This window comes from Plecotus auritus (genome assembly GCF_963455305.1).
Source record: "Plecotus auritus genome assembly, chromosome: 6".
NCBI classification, from domain to species: Eukaryota; Metazoa; Chordata; class Mammalia; order Chiroptera; family Vespertilionidae; genus Plecotus; species Plecotus auritus.
In genome coordinates this window covers 159,678,529-159,700,867 of record NC_137773.1, presented here as the reverse complement: position 1 = coordinate 159,700,867, position 22,339 = coordinate 159,678,529, and the positions used below count along the sequence as shown (strand labels likewise).

Sequence of the window (22,339 nt, the reverse complement as noted above, 5' to 3'; positions counted from 1 at the left end):
CAGCTAGGTGGCTCTGCTCATTGTGCCTGGCTTCTCTCATCTGTATGGGGCTTGGCCGGTCAAGGCTAATCTAGGATGGCCTTGGCAGAGACAACTGACATGAGCAAATTCCCTTCCATGTTTCTTAACCATCACTGGCTAGCCAGGCATGTTTTCATGGCGATCACAGAGAAGCAAAAGAAAACACTTAAAATAACGAGAATTTTTCTCAAACATCTACATGCAGCAGACCTGCTAACATTCCATTGGCCAGAGCAAGTCACCTGGCCAAAACCAGAATCAAAGGGATAGGAAAATAGACTCAGCTTCTTTGGTGAGAAGAACTGAAAGTTGCATGACAAAAAGACAGGTATAGGGAGGGGTGAAGAATGCAGGCTATTAATGCAATGCAATCGGTCTGTCTCAGGCTCCATTAGATTTTAAGAGACCTAAGACAACACAGGTGCAAATAGATAGATAGATAGATGATAGATAGATAGATAGATAGATAGATAGATAGATAGATAGAAAATATATGGCATTAATTTTTTGCCATAATAGTAATCCTTTTAAAATGAAAACTTTGCAATAAAATATACATTATATATTTACTAATCTCTTCCATACTGTTCATTTGTACATAGTTAGTGAATGAAAAAAATAGACCAAGTAAAGAGACATTTATAAATAACATATTAGTTAACCAAGTTAAAGGGACTTTATTTATCCTTTAACCTTCAATTTGCATTAATTGGGAGCAGTCCTGGGAAATTGTGCCAACCTCACCTCAGGTCAGATGGCTTAACAAAATGAACTTTTTCATGCCCAGAAATAAATGTATTCCAAATATAATTATGAGTCAGGTACAAACAGATTCTTTTGAAAGTACAAAATAACCACACTGTTAATATATTTGTGCCCCAATTAAAAATGCGTAAAGAACACACATTCTGAGCTAAAGTTGTCCCAGGAAGTAATTCTCATTTTTGCTTTGAATCTTGGGTATACAAACTGGGCCACCTCCTTTGAGCTGTGAGCTCCCTGTTTTCTAAAGAGAAGAATTAAAAATGGTTATGTTTAGGTTGGAAGGGTCTGGGGCTTGACCTTGCTACTTCAGATTTCCTTCATCGCTAAGAAATCACTTTGAATATGTCTACTTGGAGTACTCTAATTTGGTTTGTCCTTAGTTTGAGGCACACCATGAAAGAGACGCTGTCTGTCTGTATTATAGCAAAATTTGGAAACCACCTCAATGACACTGTTTTTCTGTTTCCTTCTCTGCAGTTTTATCTTTATAACCTACGCTTGTTCTCAGTAATTCAGAACAAAGCCTGTGACACCCTATTGCCTGGGTGAGATTGCTGGCTAACCTCTTCCTCACTGTTAGACTTTGAGCAAAATGTTAAACCTTTCTCTGCCTCTCCTTCCCTCCTCTGAAAAATAGGATTATTAATAATACCTACCTCTGCCTGGCCAGTGTAACTCAGTTGGTTGAGTGTCAGCCCTTGTACAGAGAGATCACTGGTTCGATTACTGGTCAGGGCACATGCCCCAGTTGCAGGCTCAATCCCCAGTAGGCGGCGTGCAGGAGGCAGCCAATTTATGTTTCTCTCTCTCTCTCTCTCTCTCTCTCTCTCTCTCTCTATATATATATATATATATATATATATATATATAATCAATAAAAACATAAAAAGATAATATCTACCTCACATGATGATTTTGAGGATTAAATTAAGTGAAATTAGGTGAAAGAATGTTGCATAAACCATCCCACAAAATGTGCTGAGTAAATGTTATATATAAAAATGCTTATTATATTAATCATTATATAAGCATTTTTAGATTGTTTATCCTGAGTCAGGTTCACATGTATTCTTCAAAGTCTAAATCAGAATTATAGCCTCAAAAAGATAAATCAATGTCCAATATTGTTTTCATGCAAAAGGCACTGTTTGTTTTTAAATATTAATGTTAGGGGTAGTGGTATATATTTATTCGTATGTGCCATAAAAACACAACAATTACAAACTCAAGCTTCTTCTTGGCATTGGCAGGTCAGCCTTTGAGAATGCTTTTAGAATATGTGTCTTAAATGTCTTCATCTTTGGACTCGGACTCCAGAGTTTCTGATTGTCCAACAAACAGCCAGGTGATATTGATGGCTTGGGGTTTGAAGATTTAGGACAAGAGCAGTGGAGAGTCTTTGAAGAAAATATATAAATACGGCCCCAAAGTCTTCCTTCATGTTGCTTTAAAGGGGATGAAATTAATAATAAGCAGATCAATTCTGGACAAATATATTTTGCCTTTTAACACACTGAATGTTGATCCTGCATGAAGTCATCCCGCAGAAGAGCCATAGTTAAAACAAGACAAGGCAACATCCCGAGAAGCTCAAGAGTCCAGTCGCAGAGAAAACTCACACCTACACACAAACATATGCACACCCACACATAACCAACAATCACTTAATGATATAATAAGTGCTTTTATGGGGCCATAAACATTGGGTGGTGGGTGAAAGGACAATGAGCATATATTTATTCACTGTGGCAGCTAAAGGGATGAGCTGGAGATCCACACAGTTAGCGCTCACATCCCTATCGTTGACTCAAAAATGCAGAGGAATAGACACATATGCATAGATTCATATCATATAGGTAAATTAAAAACACAACACTGTGCAATGTCCTGGGTACACATATTGTATGTGAATATATACAAAAAGTGGACTACAAAGATGCAAACAGTTGTATGTTCTGGCCTTGGAGTGGGATTGTCAAGGAGATTATACCTAAGCTCTATTTTTTATTTTTTTAATTAGAAAGGAAGAGCAGATGTGAAAAAATTTTATCAGCAGTCCATTCTGGGTAGCAGGAACCCAGATGTTTGTTCTACTGACCTCTGTTTTTCAGATTGCTAAGTTCCATACAACAAAAATTTGGGAACCACAGTTAGTTGAAAAGCAGCTTCTCGCTTATCCCTACACTTGGAGACATTGTCTGCTGCACAAGCAGATGCCGCAGTTCATTTGGCCGTCTCTTTCATCTGTTTATACCTGTGCGAAGTGTCCCCAACATAATCGCACTTAGCACAGTCTAGACAGCGCCATAGCGTCATGCTTGGATGCATATCCTGTGGTTTCACCACAGGGCACAGCCAAAGCTTTTATTTGTTAAGACCTATCTGAGCCCCAACTGGACCCTCTTTAGCACATTTTCTAAATTGTTTCAGATTCACATTTGTCTTTTAGTCATTTTCCCAGGCTGAGAATCCAAAACTCCTGAGTCCTGTCCACAGAAAAGTAGGTCTTTGGGATCCACAGGCGTTGTCCCCTGCCTATAATGTGTTAAAAGATTCTCTGGAACCATCGGCAACCATCTTCCCCTTTGGAATGAGATTTTTATCTAAGTCTATTTGCATTTATTCAAAATCAGAGACAGCTCTGAAACCAGACTCTATTTAAACATAGAAAGAAGAGCAGATTAAGCAAATGTTGGGGAATTTAAAAAAATAAATAAATAAGCACTTGTATTTATTTTCTTATGTTTCCTTTTTTCCAGATCTGCGGTTTCCCTCCCATTGGCCGTCCTGCGTGGGTGCCAAGTTCCACACGTGATTTCATGGATCAGAAGGTCAGATAGCAGGCCTGATTCGGGTGTTGGCTGACTCGTGATCTCTATGGTGGTCACTTTGCAGCATTGTGGGAATTATCTTCTAATTGGTGGCACTGCTGCTGTTGTTCTTGAACATAGTTTTGAATTCTATCGGTATTCAGGGAAATATAAAACAGTAAATGGGCTTTTTAAAAAGCGTAATTGGAGTAAAGGAATGGTACAAATTCACTTGGGGGAAGAAGAGTAATGATAAGACAGAGAGAGGAGCCCATTTTTTCATTTGTTGTGGGGGAAAATTGTGCTCCATGAAGATCCAACAGTCCTCTTCAGTCTCTCTCTTGTGTGTGAAAAAATCCTAAGAATTACATCACCCGTTGGTTGGCGCAAGTCAGATAGGACGGAAGCACCTGTGCAGTGAGGATCCCCTGTCTTGATTGACAGGCCCTCTGAATTCTCCCTGTCCGTTCCCAGGTGTTTGCCAATAACCAGCAGCCCCGTCTGCAATTCGAGGTTACAATTCGGAACCTGGTTTGTTTACATTATTATAACGACAGTTTCAGTTTGTCTCTGCAGTTAAGGTTGTGTCAGCACTTCCCTTGCTGTGTTTATTGTTTTTAGCAGTTTAAAAGCTACCCATGAAAAAAGTGGTTCCCTGGCTGGAAGGTGACATTCTGGCTGGGCCCGCGTCTGGCGGAGTCTATAGAAATGCGCGCTGGCTGTGGGAGCCGGGTCTTTTGAATGCTGTCTTTGTGCCTCCCCTGGCCCAGGGCCTCTGGCCCATTGTCTAGGTGCCTCAGTTAGGGGTGGCGCTATCTGATGGTAACCAGTACTAATATTACAGTACTTAGTGCCCAGGCCCTCCCTGGGGGCCCCCGTCTGGCTGCCTCTGTCTCCCAGCCTTCTCTCCAGGGGACCAGTCACAGCTCCCATATCAGAAAACACTATTTGTAATTTATAGAATAATAGGGCAAAAGGACCTGCAAGCATGGTCTAGACCTGTGGTTCTCTCTAACTTTGTTTTTGGTGGGTTTTTTTTTACAAAGAACCCTTTTCCCAAATGAAAAGTGTCAGTGAACCCCCATTTGTAAGACATGGAAAAGTACAGCTGTTTTGTATGAAGATGAGAAGGGTGCCGCAGACCTCACTCTTCAGCCTCCTCTTCACCCACGCCCAGTCTAGGTGACTTATCAGGTCCCTCACTCCTCCCCGGAAACCTACTACTCCTCGGAATGCCTGCACACCATTCTTGCAGGCAGTTCCCTCAAATGACAGATACGGAAACGAAGAGGTGGTTTTTATAGATGCTATAAACGTGAGGCACTAGACACTAAGGAGTTCTTGCTGTGTTCATTCATTTGTATATCGTTTTAGAAAAGGCACAACTCACCGATGGTGATAAGAATCAAAACAGTGGTTACCTCGACGAAAAGAGTGGATTAACTGGGAAGGGGCACGAGGGAATTTTCTGGAGTGATGGAAATGTATAAAAACACAGAAAGAAAATAAAGACAAACTATAAAACTAGGCATTTAAGGAATGAAAATACTGATGAACATCCTTGTATACTGAGAATGCCGATGAATTCTCTTAACACTATGTTGGGTCTAAGCAGGGGTGGGCAAACTTGACTCGAGGGCCACAATGGGTTCTTAAACTGGACCGGAGGGCCAGAACAAAAGCATGGATGGAGTGTTTGTGTGAACTAATATAAATTCAAAGTAAAGGAGCGGAGGGGAGAGCAAGAGAACCGGATAGAACTGCCGGATCCAGCCCGCGGGCCGTAGTTTGCCCACGGCTGGTAAGGTCACTACACAAAGTTTCAGAAAATATGAGACTAGCTGCTTTTCCAATCCTTTCTTTTTTCAGTAATTACCCAAACCAGGGGAAAAAATACTCAGAGAATTCCAGCCAATGGAACGACTGACTGTCTTTCGGGGCCTGTACCCTGTCATGTGGCTAAAGGATGATAATGGGCATTCTGGGAATGTAAATCTCAAGTATATACTCGATTCATGCATTACTTGGACATGTACTATTGATAATACCTGGGAGATTCTTCATAATTCTTTAACCCTTTGCTACCTCACCTTAATGCTTTTCCATGACCTATAAAATGCAAGGTTCCTTCCCATTTATCCTAGCACCGTGGTCGGCAAACTGCGGCTTGCGAGCCACATGCGGCTCTTTGGCCCCTTGAGTGTGGCTCTTCCACAAAATACCACAGCCTGGGCGAGTCTATTTTGAAGAAGTGGCGTTAGAAGAAGTTTAAGTTTAAAAAATTTGGCTCTCAAAAGAAATTCCAATCGTTGTACTGTTGATATTTGGCTCTGTTGACTAATGAGTTTGCCGACCACTGTCCTAGCAGAATGGAACCTCTGGTGACCGGGGTTGGAAGACAGGCTTAAATAGCACCTGTAAAATAAGCTACAGGTGGATTCAGTCATTTCACTTTTGACATGTGTCAGGTAGTCTCATATGACAGGCCATGTACCTATACCCTTGCAATAAGGCATGTTGGCCCTCTGAAAAGCACTTTCTTCCCCCTGAAATACTTTGAACCAACTCTATTTAAATTTTCTATTTGTGTGTTTTAGAAGTCTGACAGTAACATAGAAGGTAATTATTTTGGTTGGTTGAGGTCATAGGCCAGGGCATTAGGACCCAGCAGCCAACTCTGCCTTCCAGAGCCTGATGAGGAAACTGGGGCTGGGAAGAGCAAGAAATTTGTTTTTAAAGGAAGTAATGACAGAGCTAGGAAATGGCAAGAGAGGGTCTCGTGGGGCCAAAGCAGGAAGGATTTCAAGCTACTCCAATGTTCCAGCTTTTGAGGCTGTGTTACTTTTCTTCAGAAAGGACAAACTGCCTACTCCTTGAGTGATTTCCCAACCAAGGGCCATGGCCTATTTAATTCCCAATGTGGATCCACACTGACAAAAATTCAGTTCCCTAATGAAGCTATAGCAAAACTTCCATAAAAAAGAACATTTTCAATAACCAGACAATTTTTAAAATTCACAATTACCATGCTTTGTCTGCATGTACACGCAAAATTCCTAATCAAATTAAATTCAATTTAGCAAGAGATTTTTTTATATAACCAATTCAGTTTAATGTGCCTAAGAGCAGAAATGAAAGTACACAATGTTTGCAAAATTTGCTTTTTTGAAAAACTCGCTTTTTTTGCAATTCTGTGTGCATTTGAAAAGAACTATTTCTTCAAATCATTATGAGTCAGCCTATCCAAATGGAAAGTACCAAGATGGAAATTGTATGTCTTCTTTATTTCGGTGATTTGGGGCAAGTGATTTTCCTGGCACCAAAGTTCTTGAAATGTATGTATGTGTGTATGTTTTGGTTTATTTACTTACGAGGTCAAGTGTTCTTACAAAGCACAACCTATGTGGTCACATTTTGCTATTCGTAAGAATGAGAGTGAGGGGAAAATGTCAATAATTGAAGCCCAATCTCTTGATATTTTTTCCCATTGACTTTTTAAAATCAGCATCCTGAACCTTTTCAACCACTAAACTGCTAATAATGGCTGTTAATAAGTGACAGAATACCCTAATTTGAGTTTGATCTCCTTTTCCTTTTCCCAGCTGTTTTCCTTGTTGGTGCTCTTGGGTTCATAACAACTAAAAAACAGGATGAAAGAAAAATAACAGACACTTTAACCCTCTCTGATTGCATTTTGTAAAGCCAATTTGAATCCCATTTTTTCCCCTGCAAATGTTGGAGGGGGGCAGGTCTGGTTGTCATCGGCTGCCTACTGCTCCAGGTGTCTTCTCAGGGAGTTTGCTGAGGCAAGCATTGTAATTTCTGCTGCAACGTCCTAGACAAAGTCTCTCATTAAAAAGTAATTGCCCTTATACTTATGCAGTAAAAGCATGAAAACATGCATGGGAAAAACACATGCCAACTGTAAAGTAGTGGCTAGCTTGGCAAGAGAAGGGCGGGAGAGGAAAGAGATAGGGAGAGAGGTAATTAGTGTTTTGCTAAGTTTTATTTCTTATAAAGAGAGATGAAGCAAATAAAGCCAATCTAAACGATGGGTATGTGGGTGTCCGTAATATCATTTTATACGGTCTTTGAATGTGTGTAATACTTCACACTTCATTTTTTAATTAAGCAAATGCCCTTCATGTAGGCAAAGAGATTTGAGTCCTTGAAATTCTTTACTTTAGACATAATAATCTACTTACAAATTACATATCATACTGCTGTGTCTTTGCATATGCTATTTCCTCTCCCTGCCTGTCTTGATCCTACTGTTCTCAGTGTAACCACTTCACCTTTCCAGATTCATCAGAGGTATCACATCCTCTAGGAAGCCTTGCCTGATGCCCTCCTCCCAGTTCATGTCTGGGTTTGGAGGTCCTGCTCATCTCTCAAGGAACATTATGCATGTTTGTATCATGGCATATATTACCCTGTTGTGTAAACATTGCTTTGCTTCTCTGACTTCCAGGACTATCATGTCTGGCTGAGCTACAGTACCCCAGTGGGCACCATTTACACACTGTCCAACCTGCACAATTATGGAGGCAGTGCTGCCTCCTTCTCACCAGAGAGAGACCATCTTTATACCTCTGTGCAAAATACCTATTCTAGTTCAAGTGCTGGAATTGGCACATATTTACATAACAAACACTTGTTTAATGAATGAAAAAGTGAGCAACCAAAGTCTAGTTTTCTTGATGAAGAATTCTTTAGACAAGTGGTTCTCAAAGTGTGGCCTCTGGACCAGCTGCATCTGCATTACCTGGGAACTTGTTAAAGTGCAGATTCTCTGTCCCCCTCCCAGGCCTACTAAACCAGAAACTCTGTGGGTGGAACCCAGGAAACTTTAACAAGCCCTCCAGATGATACTGATGCATGCTGAACTTTGCGATATACTAACTTAAACATATGAAAACTAAAAGCAAAGGTTTTATCTTACCTAGGTTGGGTCTGGAAAGGTGAAGAGGAGTGATCTAGGAACTGTAAGGGCAGTGGGGTCAAGCAGAGGAAGTAGCATATGCAAAGACACAGAAGCACGATATGTAATTTGCAGGCAGATTGTTAAGGATGAAGTATAGAATTCAGTAAGGATAAGACAGATGGAAATCTGGAAGTCTGTCTAAGGTGTTTGCATTTCAATCTGACAGTCACAGGGAGCTATTTAAAATTTTTAAACATAGTGATTTAATCCAGTTTTATATTTTAGAAAGTATCCTATGGCAATGATGTGACAGATAGGATGGAGGTGAGAATGGGTCAAGTAAGCAGCTATTAATTAGTCTTGGTGTAAAATAATGAGAGCTGAAGATGAAGAGATGGTGGTGGTCACTACCTATGAAACTTTCAGTGAAGGTAGTAGAATTTGATTCAGGACTAGAAGAATAAACAAAATTTGACTTTTATGGAAGAGGAGAAAGGGAGGGGGCGGGTAATAGTCCCTAAAAACCTATTTCCAATATTTAGCAGGGGTTTTGTGTGTGTGTTTTTATTGTTATTGTAGGCAGTGGGTGGTTTCATGTCTGAACATTTGCTGTACTGTGATTTAATACATCTAAAAAGATTTTTATTTCTACTTTAAACTTTTGATACACTAATATATCTTTGCAGTTGAATTAATCAATGATGAAAATTTAACAAGGATACAGACTTGTAAGTGTGCATTTCTTAGAACTCAGAGGCCAACATCACCATCCCAAGTAATGCCCCTGTTCTGCAATCTGTTTTACAGACATCTTTATTATAGGCATGTTATGTTGCAAATGCTTAGCCAAGTGCCTATCTACCCCCATTCACTTGAGCCTGGCTGAGCCAAAGGATAAAATTATGCACCTTCTCACCCCCTAAATGCCAGCACTTAGCAAAGTATTTGGCACATAATATGTGCCTAGCACTGAGTTAATATGGTGAAAAATTATCTGCCTATAGTCAAGAGAGACAGAAAAAGTATACATAAAAAGATCATCACTTTTGTAAAAATATTGATTTGCAGAGAAACAATGATAAAAAAATATAAATTTCACTTTGTCCTCTGAATCACTTAGCCTGGAAAATAAACCAGTGTTAGAAACTTAAACACCTTGATTTTTTCAAATCAAAACCATAGTTTCCATAGGTTCAAACAGAGGGTTTAAAAAGTTAAACCCTCTGTTTGAACCTGGACGGTCCTCAGTGATTGAGCGTTGACCTGTGAACCAAGAGGTCCCCAGTTTGATTCCCTGTCAGGGCACATGTCCAAGTTGTGAGCTCGATCTCCAGTAGGGGGCGTGCAGGAGGCAGCCAATCAATGTCTCTCATCAATATTTCTATCTATCCTCCCTTCCTCTCTCTCTAAAATCAATTTAAAGGGCTTATGAAAACGATAATATATAAGCTTCCTTTTGATTTCTATTTAGTCTACTTTTTTAAGAAATTACCTGCACCAAGGAAATTTAATAGCAGCATCAACTATATGGTGGCAGACATACTTGGAATTGAAAAACAATCGATATGATGGAAGGAACTGTGAATTGTTGTCTTTGCTATTATTATAAATTATTTTTATACTTATCAGATATGGAGTGAGAGAGAGAGGTTCCACATTAAGAAAACCTAATATGGGAGCACTTGTATTCACAGAACAGATAAAGTGAATAGCAAATATTTATTTAGCAAAAACTTTCTTTGCCTACAGATTCAAGATAGCTGCTTTATGAAACAAGTTACTGCATAAACTTAGATGTGTTTTGTACCCAGCTTTATCAGATACACAGCTGGGCTGTGAAGGGGGCTCATTTGTTGAGATATCTTACGAATTTAGTAGCTAAATATACATTTGAAAGAAGTAATAGATAGTAACTCTGATCCACCTCAAGATTCTAAAATGGTTTGGTGATAGACTCTCAGACTTACTTTCTAAATTCCCCTCTTTAGATAGATTTCCACAACTGGTACTATGACTTCTGGAGTATTTTAGCAAAGGTCTAAGGCAGCCTTGGGCAAACTACAGCCCGCGGGCCGGAACCGGCTGTTCTATCCGGTTCTCTTGCTCTCCCCTCTGCTCCTTTACTTTGAATTTATATTAGTTCACACAAACACTCCATCCATGCTTTTGTTCCGGCCCTCCGGTCCAGTTTAAGAACCCATTGTGGCCCTCGAGTCAAAAAGTTTGCCCACCCCTGGAGTGTCTGCCCTGCTTATGTCAGCTGTTGGTTTCCGGTCACACAGAATTATCTCTAACTGGAGATAGAAGACATCCTAGAGACGGTCTCCTTTCTTATTCAAAGTATGGGTTATGGCACCATCCAGGAGTTAGGTAGAAATGTAGACTATCAGGGACTTCTCTAGGTCTAGTAAGTCAGAATCTGCACTTTAACAAGATTCTTATGCACATTAAAATGGAAGAATGTTTGATTGTTGTTATTGTCAGCCTAAAAACATTTATAAACAGAGTCATTAACAGCTTCTATCTTGGCTTAGGGAACAATTGCAATTTTAAAGGGCAGAAATGCTGTGGCCCAGGAAGCAAAGAGAAAAAAAACAATTCAAATATATATATATAAACTATGGTTGCCTGGGGCCTGAGTTTGTTGGAACGAGTCAACTTGTTAAGGAAAACATGATGACAACTTTATCATGGGCCACTTAATGCTCATCAAAATGACTGGCATCATTTAATGGAAATCTTGGACACCAGCAGGATTGCTTCTACATTGGTTTTCCACGCTAAGTTTTTGAAATGCTGGGTGTACTAGTAAAAGTTTTGGGTGGAATAGAAGGTGGAGTGAATGGGAGACAGGTAGGCATGAATGCAATGCTCATTCATAAAAAATGCACTTATGGCTAAAGTCCTGCATGAGTTCCACCTGTACCAACCTAGGACTGACCCATTAAATGGCACCCAGGGGTGCTTGCATTGCAAAATGTGGCAGGATGTTAGGAAAAGGAGATGAAGGTAAAGGTTTTGATCATTTCTGTAGCAGATGAGATGCAGGACTATGTGATAAAATGAACAGGAGTCTGTACCCACATAGTGTGTTCAACCACAGAAGATACAAGCTTCTGTAAAAAGAAATATCTTTCATTAGAATGTTCTAGCTGAATCAAAACATTGATAATAACAATGGAAAAAATTACATTAATATTCTTTTGCATCTGGGCAACTATACCCTGAAGCAATTAGCTTTCAGTTCAAAAGGAAAAGCTGAGGAGAGATTCTGATGCACCCAACATCTGAAGACCAAAAGCAGAATGCTGCCTTTGTGGAGCTCCAAGCAAAGAGAGAAGCTTCAAGTGTTGCTCTGAGGAAGACTTTAATACCTAATTACTCCTATGAGGGGTCCTAAGACCGGCCCCAAGGCAAGTCCAATAAACTCTGTGTTATTTGGTGCATGTCAATTAGATTAAGAACAACAAAGATACTTAACCCATTTACCTACTTTTCCCAGGAACTTTTTAAACCCTCTGTTTGAACCTATGGAAACTATGGTTTTGATTTGAAAAAATCAAGGTGTTTAAGTTTCTAACACTGGTTTATTTTCCAGGCTAAGTGATTCAGAGGACAAAGTGAAATTTATATTTTTTTATCATTGTTTCTCTGCAAATCAATATTTTTATAAAAGTTCACTTTTTTCTCCAAATTCACCTGTAGTTTCTTACTTTATAAATATGCTTTAAAATATATTCGTAGTTGTAATTTGTCATGAACTTTTGAAACAATTTTATTTCCTGCCCTTAGACAATAATCCAGTATTGTCCACTAAAAATATAATGTGAGTCAAAACTCAAGTCACATATATAATTTAAAATTTTCCAGTGACCACAGTAAAAAGGAAACACTGCAGATGAAATTTATTTTGTTATTACATTTTCTATAACTCAATATCCAAAATGTCATTTAAACAAATACCAATATAAAAATTGTTGAGATATTCTACATTCTGTTTTTCATGCTAAGTTTTTGAAATGCTGGGTGTATTGTACACATACCGGTATAGCATATCTCACTTCAAACTAGCCACATGTCAAATCCTTAATAGCTACATGTGGCTAATGGTTTAGAAGAACCTGATGAAAACTATAGACCTTCCTCCCAGAAAAAAAAGAATCACATTAGCCCACAAACCTCTAAGGTTTGCTCTGATAGGGTGTAGGAATGAATGGAATCTTTGGGGACATGCTGTTAGCTCATCATTGCAACATAACCAGTTGAGCTATTCAGCCTGTATAACAGGATGAAGATTAGGGGCATATAACTGGGTAGAGTCATTCACTTAGTCATGATTGATGGACTATAGAGTTGTTTCTTTTCTTCTACTGATGATTTTGCCCCTGGCTTTATTTGGAAATGGACCAGGAAGGTGGGGGTGAGAGGATACTTGGGGTGGTGGCTTAGACAAGCTCTGCTCCAGGCCTTAAAGGGATGAGCCTTTCTTCTCATCATCTTTGCTAGCTTCTTCCTGTTGCAATCCATTTGGTGAGCCCCAATGTACAGAGTGGGAAGCAAACCAGTAACTGGCCACTTGACCTTCCTACAGCATAGACCTCAAGTGCAGGTTGCAAATTTGAATGCCAGCCAAAGCTGGGCAGGTAACTTAAATGAGTCACTTAAAGAACTGAAAATATGGACTTTTGAGTGAAATATCTGTTTTTTCTAATGTTGACTGATGATTTAGTAGTAGTGATAGTAGTATTTTTTTAACACTAGATATACCAGTCAGAATACTGATACAGGGTGGATTAGTCCAATCAGGTGCCAATTAAGTTTCCAGTCAAAATATCAGTAGTGGTTCTCAGTCAGGAACAGTGTTTGTGAATTTTGTTGCTGTCACAGAGATGGGAGGGCTGGGATGCTACTAGCCTTTGGGACCTTCAGTGCACCACCCAAGATTTGTTCTGTCTCAAATGCTGTAACACCCCAGTTGAGAAACACTGAAAGAGCCTGGAATTCTCCAGATCCCCATGTGGTGTTGTCAGGTTCAACTGGAGTTTGGGGCTAAAGCCCTGTTTGGTAATGAGGAGAAAATGCCTTTTGCTAAAGCATCTATTTTCTTTCAGTTGGGCAGGTGTGACAGACATTGTAGGTTTCAAGGATTTGAAATTTTTGATAATCTTTGGCTCATCTCACTTTTTGGCAAAGCTTTGCAAAAAGATTTTAAAGACTTTATTTCCCCTTTTCTGTCTTTACTATGCTTATACTTTTCAGAGTTTTAACTTTACTATGAAAAATAGTTTTCACAACCTTATTTTTATGAAATGATTTTCAAACAGTGTGACGCAAGGAAATGACTTGCTTAAAGGTTTATGACTGAGAAAAGGTCTGTGTTGCAAAAATCCCAAATAGATAGTTCAGCTGAGCTCTCTATTCGCCCATCGCCAAAAGGGAGTTATGCTACAGGTATAAGCGCTTGGGAAGGGCACATCCTTGCTCTACCTGTTCCACAACCATGCCATTCAGCCGATGTATATTGGGTTTTGTTCAATGATGGTCTCTTTTCTTGAACCAAAGAGGGTCTATATGATTCATACTCGTAAGTTTCATATGAGAAGGTTTTGTGCCTTCCACTCATCTAGATTTCTTGTGATCAATTGATCAATCAGTCAATATCTATTTATAACTTTTTAGTGAGGTGTAACATGCATATGCTGAAGTACTTAAGACGTGATGAGTTTTTATATAGGTGTATATGCATGTAATCCCTACTCAGAAGGAGCTGAAAAAAAAAATTCCAGCATTCTAGGTTTTCTCATGCCCTCTTCCCCCTCCCCCATCAGAACCAAGCTCTTACTCCAAAGATTACCGCTATTCTGATTTCCATCACCATCAATTTGAATTTTTGCCTGTTCTTGAACTTCTAATGTACAAAATAGAAGTACTCATGTACTCATTTGTATTTGACACTTTTTGCTCAATATGACATGTAAAAAATTCACACATGCTGTTGCATAGATCAGTATTTCATTCTTTTTATTGCTGAGTAGCATTAATTATATGAATATACTAGAGGCCCGATGGACGAAATTCATGCAAGGGGCTCGAGCCCTCGCAGCCCAGGCTTCGTCCGGAAGGTCACCCGGAAGGATGTCCAGAAGGACGTCCGGAAGGTCATTCGGCTGTCCGGTCTAATGAGCATATTATGCTTTTATTATTATAGATTGCAACTTATTCATTCTCCTGTAGATATGCACTTGGGTTATTTCCAGTTTGGGGCTGTCTTTTTGTAAGCATTGCTCATGGATATATACCTAGGAGTATAAATGCTAAGTCATAGAATAGGTACATGTTTAACTTTATTAGAAACTTCTGAACAGCTTTCCAAAGTAGTTGTATGCCCTTACACGGGCCCCAGCAGTGTTTGAAAGTTTGAAGTGCTCCATATCCTCTCCAGGACTCAGTAATGCCAGTCGTTAATTTTAATCTTTCTGATGGGTGTGCAGTGGTACCTTGTTGTGGCTTTAATATGTATTTCACCTAAAATAAATTAGTCATAAACATTGGTAAAGTTCATGAAGAAGCTTTTAAATTCTTGGCCCGGCCTATCACGTGTGCAATAGTTGTTAACCCTTTTCAGGAATCCTAACTATTTCTCCTTCCCCAGAGACATAATTTCTAATCATGTGATCATTCCAGCTGTGTCAGACGTGAGCTGTCCCCAGAGCATGACGCTGATCAACAGTGCACAGGGGAGACCCAGCATTGCTGCCACAGGCACCTGGCACTGTGTTTGCCCCTACAACACAGGGCAGCCTGCTTGCCTGTCAATAAGTACCCAGTGAGCATTTACTGAGCATCTGCTTTGTTCCAGGCACTGTGCTGGGCCCTGAGGAAACATTGGGGACTTAGGCACAGTTTCTCTCTTGAAAGGCTCACTTATACTGCATTCCACCTGTATGTTCACTTCCGAAGTGAGCATACAGGTAGAATGCAGTGTAAGTGCTTTCTGAACTGTGTGTGCTCAGGGGGCTTTGAGGGCGAGAGCATAGGGGCTTGAAAAGGCCCAGAGCAATGAAAGGCTTCTCAGGAAGAGTGGTAACCCAAGTGAGAGTTATAGGAAGCAGAGGGAGGGCACCCAGGCAGGGTGGCTGCCATGCAAAGGCGAGGAGGTGAGCCTCCGTGTGGGGGTTTCAGGATTGCCAGGACTGCTGGGGTATAAGGCTTATGCAGGAGAGCATGGCAAGAGATAAAGCCAGGATGTGTGCAGGGCCAGACTATGCAGGCGCACTTAGGTGTAAACAGACTTTGCAGAATTTCAGCCCAGAGAATCTCGGTTTCCCTGTAAGCAAAAGGAATCGTCTCTTGAGTTTTGAATTCCGCTCATCTGTTCATATTAAATTGCATGGTGCTAGACGTCTCTCTAACTTCTTACCTGGACACAAACAGTGCCGCAAGTGTGTGCTTTCTCATTTACAATAGTCATAAAAATTTTATTTTCTTAACCGTTTTTGCTTTTTCTTATATACCTTCCAGAACCAGCTAGCTCATGCCATAACCCTGAGTGCAAACTAAAACAATTTTAGTTTTCTTGTAGAATGGTGTTTTATTCTTGTTGTTTGTGGCTATCCTTTTGATTGGAAGAGTGAGGCAGACATTGCCGTTCCCAATAAAGGATCTACTTAGTCTCCTATATTGTCAGCCCTGATAATGCCCCAAGCCTTCTTCCTCAAGCACAGCCATGGGATATCAGAATTACCTCCATTTTATTTAGCAAACACGTAACATGTATGTCTGTCCATTTTCCAGGCAGTGTTCTAACTACATTACATATTGCAACTCATTTAGTCTTCACCCTAGAGTTGAATGATATTATTTCCATTTTATAGATGAGGAAATTGAGGCACCAAGAGATTAAGTAACTTGCTCAAGTCACAGATGGGATTTGAATTTGATTTGTTTGTTAATCCTTACCCAAGGATATTTTTTTCATTCCTTTTTAGAGAGCGTAGAAGAGAGAGGGGGAGAGGGAGAGAGAGAGAGAGAGATAGATTGGTTGCCACCACGTGCACCTGACTAGGGCTGGAGAGCAAATATGTAGCCCAGAATCATGCCCTTGACAAGGAATCAAACCCACAATCTTTCGGTGAGCAGGCTAATGCTCTAATCATTGAGCCACACTGGCCAGGGCGCACATGTATCCTTGTAGGTATTATACTGTGCTGCTGCTTCGCACTTGTGAAATATCCAGCAGAAACTCAGAGAAACAAAGTTCATTCCGCAAACATATATTGAGCAACTGCCTGGTGGGTGAGTCAGCAACACCTTTGCCCCAGGACCTCTTAACCTATTTGAAGAGACAGAAAACTATGTTTGTAATGCAATGTTAACCCGAGGAGGAAAGTAACTAACTTTGCCTGAGGAGGTGGGAGAAGGGCTTGTCTCAGGCTTTGGGAAAAGGAGCGGACAGGAGGCGCGGCTGTCAGAGTTGTAGCAGGCAGAGCCTGTTTGGGAGGTAGTAAGGTGTGCTGCGGACGGAGACTGTGAAGGCGGGAGGTAGGATGGTGGGAGTCCAGGCTGGACTGGAGCATCTCGTGTACAAGCTGAAGAGTAAGGTTTTATCTTGGGCCCAGTGGGAAGAAATTGAGGATTGTTAAGTAGAAGAGAGAGGTGATAGACCATCTTGATTGCTATAATCTAAGAGAGGGTTATAAATGATCAGTGCAGGGTATTTCGAATCTAGGAGTATCAGGTGGGTTGACAATAAAATATAGAGTCTGGGGTGGGTGTGGGGTAGAGGGGGTCAAGGGGAAAAGGGTTGGATAACTGTAATATTTTCAACAACAAAAATAAAAATTAGAGAGAGAATCTGAACAATAACTTGCGGGACATGGACACCCAGAAGGGAAGGGACAGGCAGGTGTGAACAAGAGGGAGGGAGTGAGGGAGGAAGAAATGGGAAAAGGGAGGAGAGGAAAAGAGAACCATGTCTGCTGAAAGAGAAGGAAACATCGAGGGAGGGAGGAAAGGATGGAAGTGGAAAAGAAAGGAAAACATGCCAGTACCTTTAACAAATCTCCTGGCACAATGTCACTGGCAAAAGAAATGCCATGTGACTGGGGCTTTCTGAAGTATTTGCGCAGCAGCTTTTGTTTTGGAGGTTCACCAGCAGTTATTTTCATGGCTCCATAACAGCCCATCGAGATGATTTCCATGTGAAGATAATTTGTCGGGCTTATGTAAGACTTCACTTAGGGGGGCATTGCCTTGGCATGCCGACAGCTTCCAGACCTGACACGCCAGCACAAACATGATATCTGAAGAGTGCAGTAAAGCAAATTAAAGTCATTGCGAGGCACCCCGGCAGCAAACAAGTGTTGCTATAGGGAGCATTTTCAGAATAATGCCTTTCTTTAAAAAAAAAAAAAAAAAAAAAAAGCCACTTGAAATGCAGCCTGCCAAGCCTGAACCTTGATGGCTTCAAAGCCAAGGAAACTTCAAATATATGGGAACCGTAAGCCTATGTCAAGGCAAATTATCCCTGTCCACATCCTGGTCATAAGCAGCATGATTAGTGCAGTGAGTTATTTTATTCCCCTCTGCAGTTAGGATGACCAGGCTGGTGGGAGGGAACTGGAGGTGGAGAGGAGTAAACGTTCTCCTCGTCCAGGGCCTGTGGATGCGGATAAGGTAGCTTGTCAGGTGTTAGAGGTCCAGGCAGCCTCCTGGTGTTGGAGGAGTCTGATTTCACCAGGGGTTTCGGTTACCATGAGCTTTGCTCATCTTCCTGCTGCGACACTGGCTCTGGTGGCGGGGTGGGAGGCATGGTGTGGAATCCCAGCTGCAGAGAGCAGCCTGGAGCTGGGAGCTGCTTGGCCGCGGAGTGCGTTATGTGGCAAAATCCATACAGTCGTGACGTCACCCCAGCGTCAGTCAGCACAGGGCTCTAAGGTGTGTTTCAAGCATGTGTAATTGGGATAGCTCAGCCACGTAAGTGCAGGACGTGGCTCTGGTTCCAAGCAGCCAAGCAGTTTATTTGCTTAGGAAGTTTTTATTCTACCTGGCTGGGAAGTAGTGTAGAGGCTCATGCTGAGGGCGTGGAGATGTCAGCAGATCCCGAAAGCCAGGAGGACAGCAGGGTAAGTGTCAAACCTCCCCTGGTGCTCTCTGTGTGAACGCTCAAGATTTTAACAATTAATGTGGGGTCAAGACCTGTCCATATTGCCACCTTTTCTTAAAATTCCCATGGATCGTTGCTAAGGGTGAGATTACACAAACTTCTTTTTTTCCAGTGTTTCTCATATATTTTGAATTAGAGTTAAAAGACAAGGCAAAAATATATGTATAACTCCTGGATCTCAGGTTTTCTTGGTCATGGCCAAGGTGTGAGGGGTCTGAAGGGAGGATAAAAAAGGGATATAGATTATAATGATGTGTTTTTTTAGGTTTAACAATTCTAAGGAGACTGGTAGAAGAAGAATGAATTATTTTCCTATTCTTACCTATGTATGAATAGAAAGTTGTAATTAGTTGTTGGTGCCATACCTTGAGGGACATTGAGTTCCCTCCAGCGCCACGCTTGAGGAAACAACCAGAATGTGTTCATAGACACTGAGGCTTTGGAGATAATCGAGTTGCACAGGAAAGGTGGGAAGAACTGGGAGTAGTCCGTGTGGAGAAGAGAAGAATGCAAAAGGGATTGCAGCTATTTTCAAGTACAAGGACTCAAGTATGGTGAGCAGGCTACTTGTTCTGGATGTCCTTAGGAAAAGGGGTTTTATGCTTGAAGGAGTGGGGGGCAAGTAACAGACCCCTTTGACAACCGGACCAAAAAAATCAAACTGTGGATTGATTCCCCCAGAAGAATTCATTTACATAAATGCAAAACTCGCACAGAAGATCAGCGATTTCGTGGAGCCTTATGAAGTCCACGTAAAGAACTCCTGTTTTGGACGGTAGGACTGACAGTGACGGGAAATTTCAGGACTTGGATTGATTTCAGAAAGAATTCTCAAATAGTTTGGTAAGTGCTGCATGGGAACCGGATTTCATAAGGGGTTCACTCCCCCATCACTGGAGCCCCGGATCTGGTGCAGGTGTTGTTGCTTCTAGTTGTGTATCCTCAGACTGAGTATGTGTTCTCTCTGCTGTGAGAAAAAGGTAAAATCTATCGCAAGGTAGTTGGGATAATTCAGTGACAAAGGGCGTCTAAAATGCCTATCCCAGTACTAGAGTAGATAATGAACAATCATCATCTAAGTGATTCTCAAAGATTGAAAGTTTAAAGAAAAAGAGAAAAAAAGGCAAAGCCTAATTCCTGCTTCTACATAAGGTTTTCATAATTATGTTCCTTTTTCACTGTTCAGACTATTATAGAGAGCATTCTAGCTTTGTGTGGGAAGGCCTTACAATCAATGTCTAACTCTAAATATACACCAGATTTATATTTTTAAAAAACTTTTAAGATGAATTGAAAGGTAATAGTATGATATCTGGAAAGATTTTAAAGCATTCTAACCAAAGTGTGAATGAATATTGCAGAGAATGAAATGTACTTGGAAATAGTCAGTGTTTTCAGTGAGGAGAAACTTATCCTGAATTTCTATTTAATAGAAGAGGAAATGAGGCTGCATTTTAAGGCAATAGTTAATAATAGGAAGGAACAGTAACTATATGTCAAATGAAAAGGGATAATACTAAATAATCATAGAGTCTATAATAGAAGTTAAATGCCTGTCTTTTAGATTCTAGCAAGGAACATAGTTTTCAAAGGCTTTTGGTAATGGGCTTTCTAAAATGTCCAATTGGAGTATGAGCTGGAGGATTTGAACGTTTAGTCCTGTGGGTGACAGGACACTCTTAGCAGCTGACAGCTCCAGGGAGCAATTCTAGAACATTTGCCCCAATGTGAATCGTATTTAATTCACCAAGCAACATCATGGAGCACCTACTACATCCAAAGCTCTGTCCCAGAAATTGCTTATGTCCCCTTCAAGGGGCATGGTCAGATTGGGGAGTTCATCACATGCTTGTAAAAGGATGAGCGTTGGGACAATGATTTTCCACATTGTTGAGAGAAAAGCGAGTAGGTTGTGTTGACGCTGATGACAGCTTTCATGGAGGAGGTGAGAATTGAGCTGGGCCTTGAAAATTAGTAGGCGTTTTTGTCTTCTCATCTCATTAAATGGCAGCATCATTAATCTAGGTGTTCAATCCAAAAACCTAGAAATCAAACTTGCTTATACTTTCCCTCACCCCAAATCCGAACTCTCAGCAACTCCTATATCTTCTACCTCCAGAATATATCTAGAATCCGAACACTCCCACCACCTCCACTGCCATCATCCCAGGTCAGGCCACCATCATCCCTCTGAAATGCTTCAATGGTCTATTGACTGGTCTCTCTCTTTTCACTTTTGGCCCCTTCTCAAATTTGTTTTCCACAAAGCAGCTGGAGTGATGGAGCCAGTGACTACCATGATTTAAACACTTTAAAAATTCCCTGTTGGGCTAAAAATAAAGTCTTTGCTCCTCAGCATGCGCTGCTTGGCCCTGTAGAAATTGGCCTCACTGATCTCCCACCCATTCTTTTCCCCTTAGCTCACCATGGTCCAGCCACACTGCCATCCTATGGTGCTTTCATCTACTTAGATGTAATAAAGAGGAAAGAATGCGAACATTACTGAAGGCTATATCAGGAGATCAACTCTCTGAATTAGCAGGAGAGCTGGGTCTTAGAATGATTCTGCCACACAATTGCGGGTGTGTACATAGAAAATGTCAGCATCATGGTTTGAATTCAAGGACCCTCCACCCCAGGGAAGGCTCCTTTTGTATATCAAAATTTATCTCCCCAACCAGCTTCATTAACGTCTCTCCTAGGATAATATATTTTATTAAATTCCCACCAAGAAGTACAGCCAGTATTTACTGTGTGCCAAATACTATGCTAAGTACAGGAACTATGATGACATGAGAACAAAAGACATGGAAACCCCACCTTCTTAGTGTCTTCAGATGACTGGAGGACAAAGACAATTATAACAGAAGATAATCACAATGAGGAGCTTTACAAAATGCCAGGAGAACACAAGGGCGGGGCACCTACCTCTGACTTGGCAGGTCAAGGAAAACTTTCCAGGGGAAGTACCATTTTAGCTGAGACCTGAAGTAACAGTGGGATGTGGGGCAGAAAACAGGTGCAAGTATTCAAGTATTCTTGGCAGGGGAAACAGCACATGCAAAGGTATGTTATTAAGGGAGAGCATGACACTTTCATGAAAACCAAAAAGAAACAGGATGATTGTGGCATAATAGGAAGGTCGGGGGAATAGAGAAAAGAGGAACACAATATCAGAAGTAAGCAGTGGACTGTGTAAATAGAGTCTTATAAGTCATCATAAGGTCTCTGGACCTATTAGAAGCAAATAAATGGTTTTAGGCAGTGAGATGACATGATCTGATATGTGCTTTAGAGACCTCACTCTGGATAGCATATGTAGAGGGGTCAAGTCCAACGATTGACAGGCCAGTGGAAAGCCTGTTCATAATCCAGTAGAGAAAGGATGTTGGTATAAACCAACATAAAGGTAGAAATGATTGAGGGACGTCCAGAAGAGAGATTTAGAAAGAATAATCCACAAGATTTGGAGATTGCCTGGATAATACAGAGGCAAATGAGAAAAAAAGCAAAAACACTGATCCATTTTCACCATGGGAAACCTCTTTCAGGGTACCATTTGCTGAGATAGGGTCTCAGCTCTAACAGGAGGGTTGGGAAAAGATGGATAGAAGTCATACCTGATAGTGAAGTTTGTTTTTTTCATCTGAGGGC

The 22,339-nt window shown here is 40.9% G+C and overlaps 1 protein-coding gene across 2 annotated transcripts in view; it reads left to right on the top strand.

Annotated features, from left to right (window-relative positions):
* THRB (thyroid hormone receptor beta) overlaps nucleotides 1-22,339 on the top strand; it is a 300,495-nt gene that overhangs the window by 132,187 nt on the left and 145,969 nt on the right. For both annotated transcript variants that reach the window (XM_080676058.1, XM_080676057.1), the window contains one exon: nucleotides 3,546-3,617. The gene's annotated coding sequence lies outside the window, so the exon portion shown is untranslated. The remainder of the gene's footprint in view (nucleotides 1-3,545; nucleotides 3,618-22,339) is intronic.